Source organism: Ambystoma mexicanum, chromosome 4q (genome assembly GCF_040938575.1).
Source record: "Ambystoma mexicanum isolate Mex_15411 chromosome 4q, UKY_AmexF1_1, whole genome shotgun sequence".
Lineage (NCBI taxonomy): Eukaryota > Metazoa > Chordata > Amphibia > Caudata > Ambystomatidae > Ambystoma > Ambystoma mexicanum.
In genome coordinates, this window is record NC_090928.1 from 1,299,960,874 (window position 1) to 1,299,986,282 (window position 25,409).

The window sequence follows — 25,409 nt, forward strand, 5'->3', positions numbered from 1 at the left end:
ATGATTATTTAGTTTATGAAAATTCGGAAAATGAAAATTACGAATTCGGAAATAATCGTGAACATCACCCCTGCCCGCCATCCCCCCTCCCTCCACCTCCCTAACCCTAATACATCCATACTTACCCCCGGCACCCAACTTACCTTTACTCCTTCACTACAGTGCTCACCCTGTGACGTGAGTTCTGCCTCCCCATTGAGAGGTGGAACTTCCGCCACAGGGTCCTTTTTTTATTTTGTTAAACTGTTTGTCCCCGCTTTCCTTTTAATGCAAGATGGAACACCCTTGCAATCCCCGAAGTACCATATCGCCTGGGATTACCTCAAGGTTAAGACCAACTCGAAGACTTTGGAAATCACCGGTGCCTGGAGTAACATTGTTTATGCAACTCTGGGCAACTTGAAACTGCTAAACATCTTCTTGTCCATTGTGATATACTGGTTCACCATAGATCATGGTGACGGGTTGGGGCCTGATTATACTGCTGATGCTCTACGGGGCTTGATTTTTGGGTGAAAGTATTGTTTTCTTCACAATATTCTGGAAAAAAAATTGCCTGCATGTTGGAGGATCTCCTCCATTAATTGATGTGGGCTGGATCATGATCTCAGTGGGAATTTTCTTTGTCGTATTGTTTTATAATGGATTCTGATTTTTTTTTTCTTTTTTCATACAGGATTTTAACCACTTTTTATGTTAGTGTTAAAAAGCTGTTGGTTATACTGCTATGTAACACGGGTTTAAATAAAAAATAAAAGAATACTGTTTATAGGTCGATAGCTGCTGGCTACTACGGGAACCAGATTTTCCTTCTTCAGGATGGGAGTAATCCAAGCCTCCTTAAGGCTGGCTGGCACAAAGGTTTCCCTAATTGATGCATGTGATCAGTAATTCTAGTTAGTCCGCATGTGATCAGTAATTCTAGGGAGTCCTTCATAACACTCGCTCGACAAATCTCCCCTATGCAGGAGGTCGGCTTCAGGCATTCAAGTGCCTCATTTTCACATAAACATAGGCTGATCATGGTTGACATTAAGGCTCATGATATCACTGGGGTGATATGGTGGGAGACTGTGGCCTTTATGGAGGTTTGTCTAGATCTAATGGCAAATTGGTGCTTAGTTACTTTCCTTGACAATTTGTCCTGAATGTTTTGACACCATAAATTGCTTGTTTTACCTCAGCAGTTTGAATCTTTTTTCCTTCAAGCTACTTCTAGATAAAAAACTAGTTCACTCGAGCTGGACCTTGTATTAGATATCCTGGTGTTAATTTCAGTCTGGCCGTGATATCGCCAATCATAACTTCTTGTAGGAGATTAACACAGCAGTGCATGGATTTTTCCACCACGTACGTCCCCACGCCCTTTTTTGCTTCCTGAAACTGGTGATATCATCGGAGAACCATGTATGCTTCTTGCTCTCAGTTTTAACCAGCTTGATGCACTCTGGAGCGAGCAAGTAGATACCTCTCATAGCGTGCTGAAATAGACCCACTGGTTTAGTGATATCGGGAGTAAATGCTAGTTTAGAGAGACTTGGGGCGACGACTGACACATGGGCCTTAGCAGTGACTTTTGTGAAAATCCTTGGCTTTTTTATCTTCCTCAGAGGGATATCAGATCGCTATAATTTTACAGGGAACAGCATATAAAAATAAATCAAGCAATGGTCTGACCAGAGAAAAGGTATGGACGAGACTGATGAGATGCTGGTGTTATATATAAAGATCCAATCCAGGATGTTCCCTTCTCTGTGCGTTGGTGTCCTATCATGTTACATTTATCCCAAGATGATTCACCAAAAGCATAGTGACCATGCCGCCCTGTTCCCCAGTTTGGGTATACTAGTCCATCATATTGGTTATAAAATCAATTTGGGCTTGGTTAGAAACCATGCATTTAATCTTATTTACTAGTACACAGAAAATCCCTGCAAAGTGGCACAAGGTGTCGAGGAGGTATTCCAGTGTGACATGGGTGGCTTGGATGAGCGATCTCCTGCCCAAATTGAAAATTGGACAAAAGAATTGACTATGTGCACAGGGGCTGTTAGCGGAAATCGTGTGGCAGCTCAGGTGAGTGGCATTGCTAAAACCTTTGACAGTCATTCGAGACGCCACGCCCTTGCTGAGAAAGACTACTAGAACCATTAAATGCTTTAAGATGGCTAGGTCTGAATCACAGAAACTGATATGGGGGGAGAAAACGAGATACAAAAATGTGCTTAGCCGTTGGGGCCCACGCATCAAGAACTCCCAATGGAAGCAAATGCTGGGCGCCGTGAAATCTCGGAACTCGTACAGTATCTGGGATATACTCTCTCAAGCAAAAGGAAAATATCATGAAAATATGAAAACAAAAACATAGGAGGAGAGGCGTGGGAAGCACACAAAAGATACAATAAGAAACCTGAAACAGGGATAGACTGTGTCCTATTGCGCTGGAGAGACAGGAGTATTGTGTGCCAGCTGCGTGGTGAGTAAGTAGTATTGGTTAACCCTGATACCACTACATATACTAGTCAAATGTGAAAAGACCACTCGCGTGCTGCGCTTAGCCTGATAACAGCTGTTCTGCTAACATAAATACCAGACAATAAACCGGAATACCAAGCAGTTGAAGACTTTGGAACACTTTGTATCTGGACAAATATTGTGAACGTAACTGGCCAAGCGCGGAGCGTGAGGTTTTTTTTCACCTTTGACACATAAGATCAAGTAACACCATAGCTAACAACCTTGTTCCCCTGGGCCCAGCCCTGGGTTGTGAGTGGCCATTAGTATTTTCCCAGGATTCACTAGTGAAGATCATAGCTAAATAAAAAAAACTCTCGGGCTTTGTGTCCTAACGGCCTCTCCAACTTAGTGCTCAAGTCTGCTCCTGACACTTGGGCCATGCTCCTTTTGGTTTTCATCAGGAGAATCGGGGTAACACATGATATAGCATCCTCATGGCAGTAGTCAGTCTTGGTGACCATTTATAAAAAAGGTGACAGGTGTTTACCCGAGAACAATCGACAGCTGTCTATGCGTTTACGTGACTGGCAACATATATGGCTTGCTATTATTGGGTGAACTCCAGAGATGGGTTGAGGCCTCAGGGGTCCTCTATAAATATCAGATGGGTTTTCGGCCTGGCTCCTCAACAGTACATATCATCAGGTTATTAGACATGCTACTAAAAAGGTCAGCTACTAAAGACCGCCCTTCTCTATATACCACATTTGTGGATTTTAAGGCAGCATTCAATCGAGAAGAGAGAGATATTATGGCAGAAGCTGCAGATTCTTGGCTGCCCTTTATGGCTAATATACGCAATCAAGCTTCTGCATCATAACAACTACGTAAGAGTCAGCTTAGAAAATGAGGGAAGCCTCTTTCTAAATCTTCCTGCCTTTACTCTTCGACCTTTACAACTTATCCAGAACAGGACTACAAGACTTGTTCTTGGCCTCAAGCCCAGGGAACGCATCTCTCTAGCTCTGAAATCTCTTCACTGGCTCCCGACGCTGCAAGGATTAACTTCAAGACCCTCTGCATCGTCCACAAGGCTTTCTGGGGCCTGACACCGCTCTACTTCCAACTTTCTCTTCCAAAACATCTTCCTTCTCGAGCTCTACGCTCATCCACCTCCAACTCTCGGAGGGTCGGACAATTGTCCAAGCAGAGAGTTGGGGGAAGATCTATCCCCTCGACTGGGGCCTACCTCTGGAACAGCCACCCTGCCGCTCACAAACTTGAGCAGAACCACGTCCGGTTCCGGAAGCAACTCAAGACCTTCCTTTTCGCTTTCACTTTCTCTCTTCCTCTCCCCTGCTGATGCATCCGACTGCTCTGCGCACGGGTCACCTGCTCACCCTCTGAACTCAGGCCCAGGCTCCTGCACGTCCGGTTGGCCCTGCACTGCCTCCGGGCTCCCCAGCACTTAAGGGTCTGTATCTGTAACCCTACAGTCCCTTCTCTCTGTACTTATGAGCCATCCGCTGGCTGCACTTGTGAGTTTACTGCACTTCCTATCCCCCCGGGGCTTCTCCCTTCCCTGCACTTGCGTGATCCGAATGACACAATGCCTAGTAAGATCGTTATTATGTCCTCCCTTGTTTCCCCCTCCTTGTCTTGTCACGCCTAGAAACACATGTACTGACGCGTTATAAATGCCACATCATATCAAGTACATCTGGGCAGAGGAGTTAAGCAAGGAAGCTTTGCTGGCCCCCCTTTTACATAATCATTACATAGCTGACTTGCCCGACCGCCGCTAAAGAGCTCAAATTGTCCCCCTTTGTTGGGTGGGTAAAATATTGGTTGTATGTTGTATGCCGATGATTTGGTGCTATTCGATCATACATAATTACACGCAGGAAAATTCCTAATCAGTAAATCTTTCAAAGATCAAATTATGCTAATCGCTAAGAAAAAGGTGTACAAAACCGCTCTGAATCCAACAGTGGTTTATGTGTGGAGTTACCCATACCTTGTTCTTGAAATGAATGATAGAAATAAAAATGATGAAATCATAGGTTCCAAGTCAAGTAAAGCGCGTCAGATCACGCCTATCCTATGGAAATTTGCCAACAATACTGCCGGGTTCATGATTCAGGGCATTTTGATCTTTTACAAACAGTCCTATTGTCCTGTAACTCTCTATGGCTTCGAGGCCCTTGAGATGAAAGAGGTCAATTGGTTAGATCGATTGGAGGGCAGGTTCTGGCAGAGGGCACTTAATTTGACATCCTCATGCTCTATGGAATACCTGCGGCTTGAACTTGGTACCGTGTCACTAGGCACTGAGCTGCTTAAAATGAGAGGGGCCCCATACATACAATCTAAAGATGGCACCAATCTGTCTCTTACTGACTAAATTGGGCACTACACGGGACGCTGTAGCAGCTGGAACTCAGCTCACATTTGAATCTCTCAATTTGTACTTCTTTGGGAATGTATGCTGGATCCCTTGCCGTGAGACGTGGGGCAACTATGAGCGTGTTAAAGCATCGTTCTTCACCAAGGCTAACATTTGGGGCTGGACCAAAAATTACGCCCACCTATCCACGTTAAGCAATTACAGCCTGGTTGTGTAGGTATCCTGTTGCTACATGAAACCAGAACCATATCGCCTTTTAATTACGAGCCCTGGTGAATGGCTACGAATCAATGCTCTCCCTCTGTTAACAGTCACTGGGCCCCAACAGGGTATCGAAACAGCTCTGAGGTTGTGTCGGATGTGCAAATAGATGACTCATCCTGAATCCACCAGATACGTCTTGACAGAGTGTGACACCCTGGGCTCAGTCTATATGTGCCTCCTCGGTGGGAGAGTGCACAACTACGAGTCGATCAAATCAGACTACTTTTGGACTTATTGTCTAAACACGGACTCAACCCAGATGCACATTGCACTTTATTCAGTCTGGAAAGTAGCTGAAAAGCGTCTCAGCATGTAGCAGGCTGCATAAAATAACTAAGACTGTAGATGAATTGCAGCAATTGATTCTATTAGGTTTACACTACATGAACTGCCGTTAAAATGATGCAAGGACTAATTGATGAATTTTATCAGGTTTTTACTTATGATACACTCAAGTCTGATCTCATCTTAAAATGTATTGGACGATATATGTATATGATATGATTATGTTTGTGATGATTGTTTTTTTGAAGTTCTAATTTAACGATAAACAAATAATAAATACATATATCCAGTTGCTTATAGGGCCAAAATGAATGATGCTGCTTCAGCATCTGCACCATTAAAGGCACATTAGTTAAAGTCTCCAAATAGAATCACATGCAAGGATGGTATAGTTATATCACTCAATAGAGCCAGCAATTGTTCCTCAAAGTGAGGAGTTTTATGAGGAGGCCTGCAGAGAATTGCAAAAATAATAGAGGTGCTGTGGTCCACACTTCCGTTAACATCTGTTTCCCTGGGTTCAGTAGCAGAGGGTTACTCATCATCCAGAGGTCAATGTCTGCTAGACAAGCTGCTAGGTCCAAGTGAGGGTTCAAGGTCGATTTTGGAATCCTCTGGATGATGTGTCATTGGCGTAGTTACAGCAGGTGAGGTGATAGTGGATGAGCGGTGGCAGTTGGGTCATGTAAATGTTGAAGAGAAAGGGTGAGAGTCCGGCGCCTTGGGGTACTTCAGTGCTCACTGGGCGTGAAGTGAAGAAGAAAGGGGCCGTCTGTTCGTGAGGAATAAATTGATCCAGTTGAGCACCGAATCTCAGATTCCTAGGGAATGTAATCTGTCAACAAGGATCGTGTGGTTAGCAGTGTCAAACGCTACCGAGAGGTCAAGAAAAATAAAAAAGTCTACAGTGACTTTGAGATCATCCCAGATGGAGATCAGTGAGTGTAGTTTCTGTCCTGTGGCAGAGACCGAAACCTGATTGCACGGGGTCAAGGAGGTTGTTGGTATTCACAAAACAGTTGAGCAGGGAGTATGCAGTGCGGTCGATGAGCTTTGCCAAGAATCGGGTGTTGAATATGGGCCTGTAGTTGATTGGATGGAGAGGGACCAGCGATGGTTTCCTTAGAAGGGGATTGACATGCATGATTTTGAAGGGTTCTGTGAATTTGCCGGAGATAAAAGAGTCAGTGGGTGCTGGGTGGGTGGTGAGGTTGGGAAGTATGGCGTCAAAGGTGGCTGTCCTGTCTAGGGCCGTTTTGTTAAAGTGTTCAGAGAGGGAGTTGCATAGTGTTTGCGAGGAGGTGGTCGGGCAGAGGGACAAGAGTAGTTCGGGAATTTCAAGATGATCCTGTGGAGCTCAATGCTGCTGCTGCGGCAGTTTAGGATACTATTTTGTAATAGGCTTTCTTGGCCTTTCGGATCTCTGATTTGTAATTTTGGTGATGGTGGACGTACACAGATTTACTTTCAGGGGTTCTGGAGGCTTGTCATTTGAGCTTGAGGGAGTGATTGAGTTTTGAAAGCCTTCAGGTGGGGGGTAAACCCCTTTGGGGGGGTTGGTCCTTTGTGGGAGGGAGCAGAGCTGGTGGGGGTGAGTGGAAGAGTGCATCAGGAGTATGTAGCTTAGCCAGTAGTAAACGAGCTTGATCGCTTGGGATCTATCTGTGGCTGGGTGTGAGGGGAGGGTGTGTAGCAGGGATTCTGCCAGGTCAGGTATTAGCTTGACTTTGTTCCAGCACTTGAACCGAGAAGGGGGATAGGGCAAACCTTGCGAGACGGGTGAGGGTGCGTGCAGAGATAAAGAGAGAAAGGTATGGCTGAGTGGTCTGCCCAGATGAGGGATGTAGAGGTGGACAAAGAAATGAGGATGGATGAGCTGAAAATGGCATTACGGGTGTGGCCGGCAGTGTGGGTGGGTCCTGCGAAATGTTAGGTAAGGTCGAGTGCCTGAGGCTGTTGACCAGGAATTGAGCCATGGGGTTATTGGGCATGTCAAACCAGATAGTGAAGTCCTACAATAGTTCGAGTGTTGGAAGGCTAACTAATGTGCCTGCTAGCAAGTCGCATAGGGGTGTTGGGGAAATGTCTGTCATCTCTGGGGGGCTTGTAGATGAGTAGGAAGCTGTGCGAGAGAGTGGGCAGGAGCAAGAGTTTGACTAGTAGGGATTCAAAGTTAGCTGTGAAAGGCTGTGTTTCGGTGAAGGTGATGGATATCTGTGATTTGTAGAGGGTGGCTACTTTGCCTCCTCTAGAGGGTCTGTTGTGAGTGACGAGTGAATAGTCGGGTGGGAATAATTTGTGGGCGATGGGTTTGATATCATCCGAGAAACCATGTTTCAGTGATGAAAGTGTGATCAGAATTGTCAGAGGTTAGGAGCTTATAGATGCTGTGGCTCTTTTTGGCCACAGAGCAGGCTTTGATAAGGAGGCAGGTGAGTTTGTGGAAAGCAGTACTGATGGTGCTTCCATGGGTGTCCGGGGCCGGCAGAACTGGGGTGGTCAGTGTGGCTGGTGGGACGGTATTGGTCACTGGGAAGGACGGTGTGGTTGGTTTGGATGGGTCGGTCATGTGACTGGATGGATGGTGTTGGTCAGAGGGTGGGATTCTGTTGGTGGGAGCAGAGTGTGTGGGGGATGGTTCGAGAGCGGGAAGAGGGAGCGGGTGGTCACAGGTCTTCGAGAGGCCTGGCATGGAATGGAAGGGTGGGTGGGTTGTGATTGGCTCAGAGGTCGGGGTGGCAAGTGGAGCTGGGGCCTTTGAAGGTGGCGGCCTTGGTGTCCAGAGGATGGGTGAGGTGGTGGTATTGGTGGTTGGGGACGGGGGGAGGAGGGGTTTAAAGTCCTGTTCAAAGATGAAGGTGGAAGACCTAGGTAATAGAGGGTGAGTGAGAGAGGGGGTAGGAATGGTGTGCTAGGTAGACTGATGTAGGGCAGGAGAGGCGTGTAGAGGTGAGGACAAGGGGCTGGGTTTGGGGAGGGGTGCAGTGGGGCGGATCGGCAGGGAAGGAGTTTGAGGCGATGGTTCATGAAAGGGCAAGAAGTCCATACTGAGAGAAGGGAAAGAAGTGTCAGGCGGTGGTCTTGTGTTGGGGGTCGGGTGGGATGGAGGGACCATGCATGTCGAGGGAGGTGTGGACGGGCAGGGGAAGAGGATGCTCGGCCGGTGGTGCTGTAGGGGCAGGGGTGGTAAGCTGTGGGAGTGGGCTTCAGCAGTCACAGCACCGCCAGGATTCATTGGAAGGGGGTTGGAGCGGGTGTGGGACGGGTCAGTAGAGAGCAGGATAGAGGGTACAAGGTCGGTAGGTGGAGGAGTTGAAGGGGGTCTTTTGGTATGCAGAGGTGCTCCCCTCGTAAGAGTTTGATGATTTGTGATGCAAGGAGGTTTCTGGCTATGTTGGAGAGGGAGGGGAGATGGGCGACAGAAGTGGAAGGTGGGTTCCTGAAAGCTGGCGCAAGGATTGTACTAAAGGCGGGGCGTCATGTTTTTTGGAGCGCCAAAGGGCTCCTTTGGTCTGAGATTTGGAAGCTGTGCGGTGTGTGGCTGTGGGTGGGTGCAAGTCCTCCGGTGGGTATGCAGAATGGGGGTGGGCGATGGAGCAGGTGGAGGCAGTGAGTAAGGGGCAGGTTTAGGGTGATTCCTGATGCGCCAGAGGGAGTTGAAGGGTGTGTGGTGAGAGGAGGTGGCGGGGGATGGCCAGGGTTGGGGTGACGGGTTGAAGTTGAAAGGGTTTTGCAGAGTGTCAGGAGGGTTCCTGAACGAGGGTGCAAAGTTTAAGGAGGCAGAGTGTTTGGGGGATTGCCAGAGAGCTCCCCTTATTTGTGAGTTGGAGGGTGTGTGGCTGTGTACAGGATTTTGTTTCTGGGTAAGTGGGATTCTGATGGACGTGAATTGTGGGGGGTCGTGGTCTATGTTGTTGGTTTGCCCAGCTCAAGTGTGTGTTGGTAGTCATGGTGGTGGTTGGAGTCTAGCTTGGGTGGGTGATCGAGTGGAGGGGGATGGGATGAAGGCTCTAGGCCACCCCGTTTGACAGCCTCAGTAAAGAGAAGTAATGGTGGGATAGACAACCTGGAATTGAAACAGCAGTAGTGGGAGAAACTCCTAGAATTGAAAAACAGCAGTAGTGGGAGAAACTCCTAGAATTGAAAGACGGCAGTAGCGGGAGAAACTCCTAGAATTGAAAGACGACAGTAGCGGGAGAAACCCCTAGAATTGAAAGACGGCAGTAGCGGGAGAAATGCCTAGAAGTGAAACAGTAATAGACCCGCCTTTTCGCACTCTGAAACACTTATGTACGAGCACATTATAAGTAAAATATCATTTAATTTCAATTTGAACACAGTAGTAGTGTTTGCCAAAGAGGTGTGGGCAGCAAGATTACAGGGCCTACATTGCCTACACCCTTGCTGTAGCAAGGTGAAATGTACTGCCAATCGGGGCAGAGCGTATGACGGGAGGCGGGTCAGTGGGTGGGATTCATGAATTAGGAAAAACACTTCCACGAGAACGCACAGAGCACAGAGATGAAATTGAAAACAAAATGCAGCCAACAAAAAGAGGCACAGTGGTCAGGGCAGCCAACCCAACGCTTACCTTACATTGTGTTTTCACACAAAGTAACTGCGCCACACAGTAGTGTTATTCAAGAAAATTGTATTGAAATGAGCCGATGAAATCAATTGTGTACAACATTGAGGTGCACTGTATTGAGCGACGCAAACACAATCTATTATACTCAACCACGGAGGTAGGGGTTTTTGGTTCCTCTGAAACCTTTTCACACCAACGTGACACGTCTTAACAGGAGAGTATCAGGTCGTAAAGCATAAGAAGTTGTACCCCTATAATAACCCCTCCAATCAGTTCTTCAAAGCTTACCTTACACACAATGAACCAAAGAGGTGTGGGTGATGGGGAGGTGTGCATGAAAGGCAACCTGGACATTGAGCAAATGGAACTGCTTCCGGTTCCCGTAGGCCACCTCTGATGCCTGGGGTGCCACCAACTCTATACAGGTACCGTCCATGGGTGTTACAACATTGGGCATGTCTGCCATGGCGTAAAATCTTGCCTCTGTGGCATTAAGCTGTGCCGAGATGATGGGAAGTGAAATGTGCCATTCTGCATGATGAAGGAGTGTGTCAAGCACCTGACACAGCACGTTAAAAGAGCAGGCTGTGAGATGCCCTGCAATTGGCGGCTGGAACCTGCCTGTGGCAAGGAAGTGCAGGACTGACACCAGATTTACCAGAAATGGTGTGGCTGTCCTGATGCCGATCCTGCTTTCGGTGTGGTTCTGGATCTGGTTCAGGATATCTGCAATAGTCTCCCTGTTGAGGCGGTATAGGGTGATGATCTGGCTGTCAGCGAGGGTCCATGGTGAAATCTCAGCTCTTCATTCCAGCAGGAGTGACAATAGCCCACCAGACCCCCCCCACCCCACAGAACAACATTACTCCTTAGTCTAACTATTCTACTACAATTAAATAATTCCCATAATTTCCGTCCTGTACCTGCTACCTATGCTTTCTTGCTGATAGTCACTTGAAGTATTGAAAACTGTTGTAGTATCTTTTTATAAATGTCTTTTCATAGATAATTGCTGCTTCGAGTTCACTTTTTGTATCTTTTCTTTCATCTTAAAGATCAAATAAAACTGTGTACATCTTCAGAACATTGGGCAGGTTGTACCTTGAAATTCTTGCCTCAGGAATACTTCAGAGTTCACTTTGTTTCTTCTAACATTTAAATGCTTGACAATATAGAGCTGTGTCATGCAACTTCAAAAGGAATAAAAGCGACTTTCCTGAACTATAAGATCGGCCTGGACTCCTTTGATCATGGATTTCTGTCATTTCACACATGAGAACACGAGTCACACACTCTCAGCGCACGAGACACACACTCTCAGCCACGAGTCACACACTCTCAGCGTACGAGTCACACACTCTCGGCCACGAGTCACACACTCTCAGCGTACGAGTCACACACTCTCGGCCACGAGTCACACACTCTCGCCCATGAGTCACACACTCGGCCACGCACGAGTCACACACTCTCGCCCACGAGTCACACACTCTCAGCCCACGAGTCACACACTCTCAGCCCACGAGTCTCACACTCGGCCACGCACGAGTCACACACTCTCGTGCACGAGTCACACACTCTCGGCCATGAGTCACACACTCTCAGCGCATGAGTCACACACTCGGCCACGCACGAGTCACACTCTCAGCCACAAGTCACGCACTCTCAGTGCACGAGTCACACACTCGGCCACGCACGAGTCACACACTCTCGCGCACGAGTCACACACTCTCAGCGCACGAGTCACACACTCTTGCGCACGAGTGTCCTTTACTCAAGCACCTGGTGCCCATTACTTAGTCGGCTTTCAAAGATCAGCATTGTCTGTGCGCGAGGAAGCGATTAATATTTACCGCTGCTATGAACTTGTGTAATCATTAATTATGAGTTAGTTACAGAGCGCTGCTCGACCGTGCACCTTACTTAGTTCGATTAATTACGCGCTGTGAGGATTGTTATAACTAGATGTACATAGTTCATGTTATCATGGCATGTGAAATGTAACTATGACAACATCTTCGTGTATGGTTCCAGAATGTTGATGGCCATACATGAAGATGTTGCTGTGAGGGAAGTTGGCCTTCTGAGGGCTCCTCCAATAAAACATAAAAATATATATACACCACGCGTAATGTGTTTTGCAGAGTACCTAGAAAACACTACACGCGCAAGAAACATAACTTCCTTTAGTACAGTTACTTACTTCTCAGAGAAGGTTTAATATTGAATTAATGCAAAGTAGGCCTCTTTTTTTATGTAAACACTTTTTGGAAGCCAGAAGCTTGAATAAGGTTACTTTAAGCATACAACTGCTTTCTTCCTCTTCTAAACATTAAAATATCTCATAAAACAAGTTCACTTCGCTCTCTCTGACTCCGCCGGACTTGATTTCCTTTATTCACAGGTGCTTCTTAGAGGATGTTCCTTTCTCTTGTTTTCTATCGCTCAAATCTTAATTCTCTGGTAAACACTTTACAGATTCAGATGCTTCTTCATGTAGATGTGGTAAGAAAAGTACTTTGTGATGAATTCAAAAACCTCAGGTTTTTTGGAGCTCAAACTGCTGTGACCTGCTCTGGGAAATACTGGCATGAAAGGCAGTTTAGAATTCCAAATAAGATCCAAACTACGTCACACCCAGCCTTGGCCAATCAGGGTTGCATATCACAGCCTCCATCTTGCCCTGCGAAGGAAAAGGCTTCCTGCAATGAGAGTTAAGGACTAAACAATATGTTCAAAGTTAATCGTCACTCAGTTATCACAGCCTTAATGAGGAACTCAGCCTCCATTTCCTGCCCCAAGCTTAGAAAGCCTGCCTCATCTAGACACCCTGGTTATCTGTCTTAGATGTGTACGGTTGGGAACCATGACATCTGCCTGAAGTTCCCAGTCTTGGTTCTCCAGCCCTTGCAGCTCTATGTTGACCTGGAGCAGCTGCATGTCAATGCTCACAGAAACTAGTGGCAGGGTGGTGGTGTAGGGAAGTGTGTTTGGGAATGTGGGACCCTTTTCTTCTCTTCCTTTATGTATTGGGGGCACCTGTGGCCTCATTTCCATCACCTGTATACATTTACAGCCCGTTTTCAGGTGCCATTGCTTTTGCCGGTATTACTGGCAAGAAAACTGCAGTGTTACCGCCACTTCCTCCCTCCTCCCATTTCCTATGAAATTGCTGGAATCTTTGGTCTCCCCTCTTCTCTCCACTTTTCTAGAGTCATCTACACTGCTTGATTCTGCTCAATCCGGCTTTAGGCCTGGTCGGGGCACGGAAAGCATATTGGTATCGGTTCAGGATGACATGGCAGGGCTAGTTGATGCTGGTGGGCGGGGGCACTGATTTTGCTAGATCTTTGAGCAGCCTTTGATACTGCCGACCACCCCACCCTGTTGACCCGCTTGTCAGGTCCTAGCTTGGTTTTCGTCATTCCTGGCCGACCACGCTCAGGTGCTCTCTCTCCCTCGCTATCTCTCTCGTGCTTTTCACCATGCTTGTGGTGTCCCTCAAGGCTCTACCTTGTCGCCCATTCTCTTCAACATATAAATCAAGCATCTTATTTGTCTCATCCGATCCCTCTGTGTCAGGTGCTATTCATATGCCGACGATACCCAGTTTCCGATTCGTCTCGATCTAGATCCTACTGAGGTGTCGTCGCACCTCCATCAGTGCCTGACTGCTGTAGGCGAGTAGATGGACCGAAATTGGCTGAAGTTGAATGGGGACAAAACAGAGGTGATGGTGGTGGGTGCCCCCCCTGATCCTTCACTCTGGGTGTCCACCTTTTGGCCCTCTTTTCTGGGTCCTTTACCTGTTTCAGTGAGAAAGGTTAAGAATCTCAGTATCACCCTTTCTGCTTCATTGTCAATGAATGACCAAGGCTTGATTTTAAGGCTCCTGTTCGTTTCCTGTTCGGTGACGGTTCTGCGGTGAGTCCTCTGCTGATGCCCTGTGTCGTCCTGTTATTCCCCTACCCCCCGCTGATGCCCCGTGTCGCCCTCTTGTTCCCCCCACCCCCGCTGATGCCCTGTTCGTCCTCTTGTTCCCCATCCCCCGCCGATGCCCCGTGTTGTCCTCTTTTCCCCCCACCCCTGCTAATGCCCCGTATCGTCCTCTTGTTCCCCCACCACCCGCTGATGCCCCGTTCGTCCTCTTGTTCCCCCCACCCCCCGCTGATGCCCTGTTCGTCCTCTTGTTCCCCCATCCCCTGCTGATACCCCGTGTTGTCCTCTTTTTCCCCCACCCCCGCTAATGCCCCGTATTGTCCTCTTGTTCCCCCACCACCCGCTGATGCCCCGTTCGTCCTCTTGTTCCCCCCACCCCCCGCTGATGCCCCGTGTGGTCCTCTTGTTCCCCCCACCCCCGCTGACGCCCCGTTCGTCCTCTTGTTCCCCTCCCACCCCCGCTGATGTCCCGTTCAATCTCTTGCTCCCCCCACACCCCGCTGATGCACTGTGTCGTCCTCTTGTTCCCCCACCCCCTGCTGATGTTCCGTGTCATCCTCTTGTTCCCACCATCCTCCTATGATGCTCCGTGTCGTCCTCTTGTTCCCCCCACCCCCTGCTGATTCCCCGTGTTGTCCTCTTGCTCCCCCCACCCTCCTATGATGCCCCGTGTCATCCTCTTGTTCCCCCAACCCCTGCTGATGATCCATGTCGTCCTCTTGTTCCCCCACCCTCCTATGTTGCCCCGTGCTGTCTCCTTGTACCCACCACCCTCCTCAGAATCCCCATTTGTTTCTATTTGTACCCACCACCCTCCTCAGTATCCCCATGTGTTTCTCTTTGTACCCCCACCCACCTCAAAATCCCCATGTGTTTCTCTCTGTATCCCCACCCCCTATGCCCCGTGTTGTCTGTGTCCCCATACCCACTTGTAGTCCAGATATAGTCCTGTATCTGTGCCCTCCTCCTCCCCCCTTGTCCATCTGTGTGCCCACTCCTCATTGTTTTCTTGGTTCCTTGCCCTTATGTCCATCTGTGTTGCCCCCCACTGCCCTTTGCGTCCTTTCATGTGGTCCCCCCATTTGCCCCTGCATCCATTGTTGTTGGGCCCCCTGCCCCATGTTCATCTTTGTGCCCCCCTGTATCCATCTGATTCCCCCTCCTGCTTATCTTCCTGTTCCTCTCCCTTCCCCTTTCTTCCTCCTGCTCTTTCATCCTTGCCTCTGCCTCCTCCTCCTCCTTCTCCCTCTCCCCCTCACCCCACCCTTCCTTCCTTCCTTCCCCTCCTTCCCCCTTCTGTCTATTTTCCGGCACTACCCCAATTGCCATCAGGCATAGTAATTGTAGCGCCTGCCTTCTGCTTCCATCCTCCCTTCCTCCCCCTTTTTTTCCTTCTATTTTACAAGCACTTACTCTTATCACTGTTCTTGACCTCTGATAAAGAGCTTGTCTGTTTCCCCCTCCTCCTTCGTGTCTTCTCCTCCCCTCCCCCTAGCGCTACCTTGATCGTTCATTGACCCTTAAGATAGTCACCCGTTTGTTCCTCTCCTCTCCCATTCCCTCCCCTCCCCCACTTTCTCCCCTTCTCCCCCTACTTTTGTCATTTTTGCACTGCAACAATTGCCGTCAGGCATAGTAATGCTACTGCTTGTATTGTCTTTTTTCCTACCTCGCCTCTCCATTATTGTTCCATGCACTTGTACTATCTGTTATGATATGATCATTATTTCTCACATTCTGATTTGCTTCAAGGACCTGTAAGAATGTAACTGTATTTTCCCTTGTTTCCCTCCCTCCTTGAAGCGCTTTGAAACACATTGGGCCTCATTACACGGACGGCGGTAAGGGTTAACGGTCACCGTTAATGGCAACGGTGACTGTTAACCCTTACCGCCGTACTACGAGGTCCCTTTGCGGGTTGGAGGATTTAACGCCTGCTTCTTGCAGGCGTTAAAATCCAACCCGCTAAGGGACCTCGGAGCTAATTACGGCACCGCGAAATTGCAGTGCCGTAATTAGCGCCTTCCCCATTTCCATAGAGCCCTACGGGGCAGAAATGGGAATGGGGAAGGGCAATGGCGGAAAGGGGATTTACCGCCCCTCCAACCTTGGAATGGGGCGGTAAATCCCCTTTCCGCCAAGGCGGTGCCGGTATTTTACCGGCATGAGCCATGGCGCTAATAGCGCCATGGCTCACCGCCTACCGTGTAATGAGGCCCATTGTGTAAAGGCGCTATACAAATAAACAATCAATCAATCAATCAATCAAAAAAGTCTCAGCCGTGTGCAAAGTAGGTCATTTCCATCTTAAGATACTGAAGAAGGTTCTACCGCTTCTGCCAGTCTCTCTCCACCCCCCGGTTGTCGCTGCCATGGTGCTCAGCTGACTGGACTACTGTAATTCACTATATCTGGCGCAGCCTAAAGGCTTAAACCAGCGGCTTCAGCGCCTTCAAAATCTGGCTGCACGCACTGCGACCGGCTCCCCCTATGGTGCTCATATCACCCCGGTACTGCGTGCTTTACACTGGCTCTCTGTTAGCCAGAGAGTTGAGTTTAAGTCTCTCTGCATTGTTCACCAAGCACTTCATGGACTGGGGGCAGAATATCTCCAGTCCAAGTTTATTTGCTATCTCCCCTCCCGTTCGCTGCGCTCTTCATCAGCCGATTTATTGGTGGTCCCCCCTTACTGTCATGAACGGATTGGAGGTGAGGCTTTTTCCGTGGCCGCGGCTCAATTGTGGAACAACCTGCCCCCAAAGATTAGGGCTATCCCTAACCATCTAGACTTTAGAAAATCTGTGAAGACCTTGCTATTCTAACTCTACCTTGGCCTTTACTGGTATTCCTCCCTCTCTCCTTCTTAGTGCCAAGATAACTCTGGCAACAGTGCGCTTTAAATGTTTACTTAACATGACATAACTTCCAAACTCCTAATTGGCTAGTAATACCGTCATGCTGGAAATACCGTCGCTGGTTATTCTGCTGACAGAAATTCTGTTGCCATTATTTCCAGCACAGGTATTTCCAGAGCTGGAAATAAAGCGACGGTATTGCCGCCGACTTGTATTTCGCTGGTACGGTAAGGCCTGGAGTTACTGCCACTTTTACCATATACCAGTGAACTTGTAATGAACCCCAATGGTACACAGGATACACATACTCTTCCCCCTTCCAGAAACATGACCCGACTCAAACTCCTATGGCATTGTGAAAAATGTCACTTATGAGGCTGAGGCACCAAGCCTGCCTCTCCTTTTCATTTCCATACATGCATGTTCACTACAGTATCGAATAGGCACAGTTAGCGTTCATATTCATAATGATGCAGCCATCACAGCTTTGTATGCAGCAGTACACATTGTATGGGCGCTAACTGACATGTCTTGTACTAAATAGCGCACACAAGCAGCATTTTCACATTGTCTTGTATGGAACCCATATGCAGGCACAACTTACCTTGCCTTGTATGCTACAGTACACACTTGCACTGACTCTACATGACATGCCTTGTACAACATTGTGTGAGCATATGCAGAACCTACTTAGAGTGCCTTGTATATATCAAGACCTCTTCATATAGGCACTAACTGACATGACGCGAGAAGCTCTCCTTTATCCAGGGCAGTGGAGGGGGGTAAAGAGCGCTATGTTTGATGGGAGAAACCCACCTTTATCCAGGGCAGTGAAGGGGGGTAAGGAGCATTATTCTTGATGGGAGAAGCCCACCTTTACCCAGGGCAGTGGAGGGGGGTAAGGAGCACTATGCTTGATGGGAGAAGCCCGCTTTTATCCAGGAGTAGGGGATACAGAACACAGTGATTGACGCGAGAGCCCCGTCCAGGCAGAGGAGGGATCAGTTTTACAACGCTCGCAAATCACTTTATCCAGTTTATGAGGTGGCCCTCACTTAACATTCACTTAACATAGTAAGGACTGGGATAAGAAAAACGGTAATTGGGGCAATGCTTTGAAGTAGGATGTTTTTGCAACCACTCCTTTGCCTCAGGATCCTTCCCCTCTGAAGCACTCCCTTGTGCATCCTCTTCTCAAGAAACCCACAGCTGATCCTTCCTGTCCAGCTATCGGCCAATTTCCACTAATCCCTCTCTGGGCAAACTCCTGGAAAAGCTGGCCATCTCCCAGCTTAACCTTCACTTCGACTCTGTTGGCTGTCTCCATGACTACCAGTCTGGCTTCAGAGCTGCCAGAAGCATGAAAACTTTTCTCCTGAACATCCGTGAAGATCTGCTCTCTAACATTCCCTCTGTCCTCATCCTACATCTCTCTTCTGCCTTTGACACGGTCAACCATACCATCCTGCTTAACCGTTTCAGTGATAACCTGGGCATCAACGATCAGGCTCTGGTCTGGCTGACCTATTTCCTCTCTGATCGTCCCTCCCAGGTCATACTGGGGTCCTTCCTATCATCTATCTACCCATCTATCTCCCTCTCTACCTGTGGTGTTCCCCAGGGGTCTAACCTCTCGCCCTGGCTTTTCAACCAATACCTGGCAACTCTCACCCACTGCATTGCCATTTTCTGCTCAATTTTCCAGTGCTACGCGGACGATACAACTCATTTCTAGGCTGCTCTCGGCCACCACCTCTCCCATCTCCGATTGCCTTACTGCCATTCAAGATTGGTGTTCCGCCAATGATCTTTGTCTGAATGCCTGCGTTAGGGAGAATTATCAGAAATGTGCCAATTTCTCTCTACCTTAGAGACCCTCAGCACTTTTGCTGGACTTTAGGACTTTTTAATTTCTAACCTGGAGAGAGCGAGACCTTTTTCCCACTCTCTCATGTATTTTTCCTGTGATTTTAATTGTGTTTCTTTTGGTTTTTGGAGTCTGACAAACTCCATAGGCATCTTTTTGCATTGTGATACACAGTACCTTTATTGCAGTGACACAGGGAAGTCTTTTAGATTTCCCAAGGTTTAAATACCCGACTCTTGGATTAACTACTGTTTCCAAGAGCAGTAAAGTGAAATTGACTTTGCTGTACTTTGTAACTTTCTAGACTCAGCACACACTATCTTACAATAGGGTGCTGGAGGGGTTACTCAGTACCCCCTTTGTCTAGCTTCTCATGTAACAAGTTTTATGTTACCCTTTACACAATTAATGGCTGGTGGCAGTGGTTACTTTTTAGTACCGGGTCGTGTCTTTACCACGGTCTGCATTCGCAGCTAAGTAAAGCACCCATGGGTGCCATTTTTGTCAAAATGGCCCCGGTCTTCTTTTTTTTGCTATTTCTTGTTGTTTCGGTCCTTCTTGAGATTTGCTCTGCACGCCAAACCTGGTTTGGTCCCTTTGTTTGTTTTGTCTTTGGCGGGCTTCACAAGTGAACCCCGCCTCTGGCTCCAGAGTGTCTAGTGGGGGCAGTAAGTGAATGAGGTGCCCGAAACTCCCTGTGTTTAGTCTCCTAGGAGACCCAAATGCACTCTGTGATGATTGGCTGGCTTGCTGTCCTGACTGACAAAGCCTGAGCCCCCTCAACAGAGTGTGGGACCCTAGAAGCAAGGAAGGTTCATCTCGATAGCCAGGAACTGCAGTGTTGCTGTTTGTGGTAGTTGCGAGAAGCTGAAAGACCGAAGTGCCACTTGTTTGAAAGATTGCCGGTTGCAGTCGGTGACCGTCCCGTTATGGTGCAGGAGTCCCCAGAAGTCCTCCCTCTTGTCCCAATGGCTGAGTCCCAGGAACAACAGGATCTGCAGAGCTGCACAGGAACAGAGGTCATCAGCTGCATGTTTTCATCAAACCAAAGGTACTGTAAAGTCTGAGAGAACTTACCTCTCACTGTAGATTTGCTTGCTCTTCTACTTCACAAGTCTTCCGGCTTGTAGCCCTACATTTGATTCTTCTTTCTTCATCAAAGACTCCTAAAAACATTGTGCAAAGACTTTTACTCCCCTTCAAGAAGTGCTTCAGTTACATTGACTTTGTTGCCCATTGAAATTGTCTTAGCCTGGTTCCCTGAATGACTCTTCTCTCCTCTGTTTTGTGTTGCACCCATCCTTCCAGGAAGGGCTTAACTTACTCTGCATTGGGGGGCTCTAAAGTATTTGCCTGCTTTGAGAAATATTTGAGATCTCTTGTTTATTCTGTTTAACCTTACTTTTCACACACTCTATGCCTACTCTAGATGTAACAGTTCTATATTAATGACTACAAGTGTCCTATGTCTGTGGGTCATCCCCAATGGGAAGTTACTGAATCTAAGAAACCTACGAGTGGGGATTTTTGAAGTGTAGTTGAGTGTTACTTTTATATTGCTCCTTCTGAAGAAGGCTTACTGAAATGACTGGTAAATAAATTAATAATTGTTTTATCACGAAACCTTGAGTATAAGTGTTTATTTGAATACCTGTCACTGTGAATCTTCCTTTAACTACATTACTGCTCACAATTGCCAGGAGGCTGAGATTGTTGTAGTGCACCCTAAGGGTACTAACCCAAATCTTTACCTAACAGCCAGCAAGACTGAGATCCTACTCATCGGCACACCTTCTCCATCTTTTTCCCTCACTCTCTGGCCGGCCACCCTTGGCCCTCCTCCTACCCCCACCTGCGAGGCTAAGAACCTCAAGGTCATCTTTGAATCCACACTTTCAATCTCCGCCCACATCTCTGAGGTCTCTAAAAAGTCAAACTTCCTACTGCACCTCCTGGAGGTACTCTGCCTTTCCTCTCCTTCCCCCAGAAGCTCATGGTCTCCCAAGCTCTGGTTCTCTCTAGGTTGGACTATTGTAATAGCCTCTTTCTAAATCTACCTGCCTCCACTCTCCGCCCTCTGAAACTAATTCAGAACAAGACTGCGACACTTGTGCTTGGCCTCAAGCCCTGGGATCGTATCTCTTCAGCTCTGAAATCTGTCCATTGGCTCCCAGTGGATGCAAGGATTAAATTCAAAACCTTCTGCATTGTCCACAAGGCTTTCTGGGGCCTGGGTCCAAAATACCTTCAGCTATCCCTCCGCAAATACCTCCCCTCTCGAGCTCTTTGCTCCTCTACCTCTAGCTCCCTCGGGGTCAGTCGTTTTTCAAAGAAATGATGGAACAGCCTCCCTGCCACTCTAAAACCTGATGAGAACCATCTCAGGTTCCGGAAGCCCCTCAAGACCTTCCTCTTTGCTTCTGCCTTGGCCCCCCCTCTCACCTGCTGATCTAGTCTCTCTTGGCACTGTGCACCTGGCCACCCTTTTTCCTCCGGGCCCATGTTCCTGCTCACCTTGCCACCCTCCTGCACTGCCTCCGGACCACCCCTTGTGCTGGGGTCTGTATCTGTACCCATAAAGCCCCCCCCCCCATTTTCTTCCTGCACTTATCTGTTCCACCCCATCTGCTGCCTTTAACTCAGCACTTGCCACTTTCTCGCTGCACTAACACTTTTGTTGCTCTTATTTATTTATTATTTATTATGTTCTCCTTTTGCTCTGCACTTTCCACTTCTCCCCCCTTCCTGGCACTTTTCTCCTCCCCCTCTCACATGCACTTGCGCGTTCTCAATGTCACTGGGCCTAGTAAGATTGTTGTTTTGTTCTCCCCTGTTCCCCCCGCCTTGTCGCGCTCTGAAACATTTGTGTATGAGCACGATAGAAATAAAATATCAATATCAATATGAAAGTTGGCGCACTGCTCCAGAAGATGATAATACAAAGGCATGAGACGGCAGCGTGGGCGGTCATTTGTGTACACCGCCTTAAGATCACAGACCTCCGGCATAGGACACAGTCAAACCAATGGGCTCAAGGTATTTACTAAGCATCAAAATCAGACCACGCCTCAGGACAGGGCACCCACGCATGATAGCAGCCCTTAGAATTCAAGCTGCCGAAATGAGCCCACATGGGCCAGCATCCAGTTTTTAAAGACTTCGACTTGACTCCACCCCTAGATTATTCCCAGACCAATGCCCATCGGGGCTCAACACATGACAGCCTATCAGGAGCAGCAGTGGAAGACATGCACTCCAACCAACCTCGGGAACCACCAAACCACTCGGTACCAAGTAGGGCTTATCGTTTCAGGCCTAGCAAACCAGTAGTCCATCTTGAATCAACCAAGCACCAACTAGTCAAACTAACCATGTTTCCTCCTTTCCTTTTTCTCCCCCTTTCCCCTGCCGCCAAAACTACTATAGTATTGTCAAATAACAAGTACTCCACACAGTTCTTGTGCAATGTGAATTCATACACTATCTCTGTATACACTAATGTCACATTATATCACAACTGTCGCACAAATTGATAATATAGTAATGACTCAGCCTTGATAAAAACCCTGCAAGGTCGAAACACGTGTCGGCTGACCACCTAAATCACCCTACCAATAAAGAACACAATGGTTTCCAAACAGCGATATAAGGAATAAGATTTCCCCTTTGTTTCATGTGCGAGGTATCTGAGAACAATTACTAAACCTAAAAAGAGGTGTGGGCAACGCCTCCACAATCCATGATCTCACAGCCAATCAGTATAATTAATGTTCTCAAATGAACACACCAGAAGGTATCTCAAGCCCTAGTTCCCAAACACCTCTACGTACATTTCAGTGTACATCTGATAGACCAGTGCATTTTCACCCTGACTTCTTGTAGGCCATTTACAATGTACGAGTTATCCGACAACGCAGCAGAGCGTGCTGTGCAAGTCTTAAGTATTGTCATTGCACTTTTATTCTGTTGACTTGATGAAGGGAGGTTGTGTGTCTAAGTGGGAGGTGCAGGGGGCAAACATGTAAGTTCAAAGTTAATAGCCAACCATAAAAAAAACAAATCTCTTGCCACTTCGATTCTATGAATACACAGCACACGATTTCTCACTTGTCAAGAGTTATATATCACCAGCCAAAATAAAGAGAATTATAAATTGAAGTCAATGTGCAAACCATGTCCAGAGGCGTTCGCTTAAATTAAGCGTGTACATTAGCAGTTTCTTTTTTTAAATTACAAAGCAATAAACTAAAAAGAAGAATTCAAAGGCCACATCAGCATCCGAAAGCACTTGAAGAATGGAAGAGACGTCTCTTAGCCATGCATTCCCGTCACAATAAGCATCTGGGAAGAAGCACCTTCATACCAACCTCCAGGAAGCTTCTGCTGGAACAATGATGGTGACCACATCCAGGGATTACTTGTCCTTGGAGAATTGTGGCCATTCCTTATAGCAATGGGAATGAACTGCAGCAGAAAGTCACGTTATCTTGGAACCCATTTCACGTGTTTTGCGGATCAACGTCCACCAGGCCTTCTCATAGAGCGGTCAGACTCTCAGACATGGACTTCCTATCAACAAAACAAAAACCAAACATTACGACACTACCTTGTGTGTTATGCATTATCATTGTTTGCAGTCAAGATGGACAACACTAAGGACACACTCTACAGCACAGTTTAAAGTTCATGTAACACAGCTGCAGGTCTATGGTTGACTGAAGAACTCATTGCTCTCCATTGCTGAGGGTTAGAAGGAGGAAGACTAGATTCTTCCATTGTTATTACCGTTTTTATTCAAATAAGAAAATGCCTCGCTTTCCCTAAACTATGGGTTTCCCTAGCAGAACTAAGTAAGGTGCTCGTCGTAAGTTGTGAAGTCCAAAACATTATCTGTCCTCCGTCCAATCTTACCTACTCGGACCCTCCCACTAGAACTAAACAGCTATGGGTCAGGACACCGACTCCCTTCTCCTGGGGTTTGCTTTCTCAGAAGATTTCCTTCAATATAGAATCTTCAGGTAGCTCTTGGCTATCGATTTTCAATTTAGGGTGACAATGCGCATCGTTGGTTGACTGACGCAGAGGGTGCAGCGATGGTGGGGGGGTGCCTTCTAGAGGAATGGGGTGAAGGACTAGGATGGCAAGTCATTATGGTAAGTAATCTGCACATACACCAACACTGCAGCGCTCCACCTCCAAACCTATCACAAGATCCAGGTGTGGGGAGGCAGATGGCTACGCTACTAGAAATGCTCAGTGTGAAGTCATTCCATATTTCTATGGACTCGTGTTGCACTGACAGTTAATCTTGGGCGGTTGGTGAGCAGGTGCACGTGGATCTAATTCACCTGGCCTAAGCCCCGCCCACCCGTCAAACACTTTAAACTGTTGGTGCCTTCCTGGTGTGCCGCTCTTTTCCCCTACTTAAGGAGCCCTCTGGCCCCTTTTCCTTTGCAGTCGGTGAGCAGGTGCAAGTGGATCTAGGTCACCTGACCCAAGCACCACCCACATTCTTTGCCCGGCCTCTTCCTTTCTGCTCTTAACTCTTAGATCAAGGGTGTCTCTTGCCCGGGAGTCCGAAGAGAAGGGCAATTCCTGCTTAGGCCTGTTTGGACCAGGAGGACCCATGGCCCGAATCCCTGCTCAGACAACAGGTAAGCATGCGCCGACATGCGTTTTCTCCCTCTGTCCCCACATGCCATCCCCACCCTCATCAGGCAACGCCAACTTCTCTGGTGCTGGGGTGAGAACAGGCACAGTGAGTTGTGAATTTGTAAAAGTTGTATTCTCGCGCCGCAGCGCGTGTGTGCCTGCTCCCCCCTCCCTTTGTCCTGGTGGTTTCCTTGTTTGTTGGCCCTCACCTCTCCCTCCGTCCCTCCAACTGCGCTCCCATTTATTGGTGGACCCTTTAAATTGGCCACCCAAGGAATCCCCTGCCGTGACAGCCCCCCTCAGCCATTCCGGTAACGGTGGTATTGTTGCTGGTTCTCTCTAGGCTCCCACCTACAAACCCCCACCCCCAGAAGGCATGCCGTTCATTGTCGTGAGTTACTTGTTCCCCTCCTGTGTCTTCCTTTGTTGTGACCCCCCCCGCGCATTCTGAGTCGTGTGCCACAGGTCTGTGGGTCTATCTCTATTCTCTTGCCCCCTTCTCCTCCACCTACCTCCTTCACACCCTCTATGGTGCGCTCTGTCTCTTCCATCTTCTCTAACTGCTGCTCTCTCTTACCCTATCCCTCTCACTAAGTCTGGAAGGAAGAAGTTCACCAACCCAGACTACTCAATCGCTGATACCTACACCAGTGCTTCCTCCAGACACACTCCTTGTCGCCCCCTCTCCAGACCTATGGACCCTTCATATGGTCGCTGTTCTCTCTATCCTTTCTCCTCCTCTCCCATTAACGGTGGCAGTAGGTGGGCGGTCCTCTTGGCCCCCTTCCACTCCTCCAAGACCATCATTAATGTGTATCTGTACGGCACCGTCTTGGTTCAGGGCCCTCAGCCCAATCTCCTCCTTTTTGCTAGGCGTTTCCCGCATCGAATCCACTTCCTCCCTTCTCCTGCTACTCATTCTGCCACCCTCATCTTCCTCTTCTACCCACCTTAGGTCCCTCTACCAACTCTGCACTGTGTACCTCAAGCCTGCACCCCCTCCACAGAAGTCTTTCAAATGTGTCAAACTGCTTCACGTCGCCACTCTCAACACACTCTGCCGGACATACTTTGGATGTTCTCATCCCCTCGGACATC

At 48.0% G+C, this 25,409-nt stretch overlaps 1 protein-coding gene and 1 long non-coding RNA gene across 2 annotated transcripts in view; both read right to left on the bottom strand.

The window, feature by feature from the left end:
* Positions 1-25,409, bottom strand: part of LOC138467391 (zinc finger protein 850-like) — a 333,056-nt gene that overhangs the window by 10,943 nt on the left and 296,704 nt on the right. The window lies entirely within an intron of this gene.
* The window catches only part of LOC138468401 (uncharacterized), a 102,293-nt gene continuing 99,642 nt past the window's right edge, over positions 22,759-25,409 (bottom strand). Inside the window, exon 2 of the long non-coding RNA XR_011268260.1 lies at positions 22,759-23,228. This is a non-coding gene — a long non-coding RNA (uncharacterized lncRNA). The remainder of the gene's footprint in view (positions 23,229-25,409) is intronic.